Genomic DNA, 457 nt, shown 5'->3' with positions numbered 1-457 from the left:
ATGAATGTATCGCTTAATGAATACGACCTAATGCCTGCAAAGCCAGTTGACGCTCAAGACAAAGCTTATCGAAGATATAAAGAGCGAGAGAGAGTCTTAAGAGGAAAAATCGTTTACAGTGTGAAGAAAATTATCTAAACAAAAGAAACAACCCCCCCCCCCTCAAAAAAAGAGGCTCATAATGGCTATTGGCAACTCAGTCGCGGTTTCTGTCACGCCCACATGTCCTTATACAACAGAAAAAAGTAATATCAATCTGCTTTGCAATAGATAAATCAAATCAAACCTCACTAACATAGACTGCTTTGGAGAGAGAGAAAAAAGTGAAAGAAAACGAGAAACAAAGAATTAACAGAAAATATTACGAAATATTATGAAAGGAATCAACTAATAAGGAGAATATGAGACGAAATACTGATGCCACTTGCAATTAGAGAGAAGAGGATAGAACAGCAGA

This window comes from Penaeus monodon, chromosome 25 (assembly GCF_015228065.2).
Source record: "Penaeus monodon isolate SGIC_2016 chromosome 25, NSTDA_Pmon_1, whole genome shotgun sequence".
Lineage (NCBI taxonomy): Eukaryota > Metazoa > Arthropoda > Malacostraca > Decapoda > Penaeidae > Penaeus > Penaeus monodon.
This window is presented reverse-complemented; position numbering follows the sequence as displayed.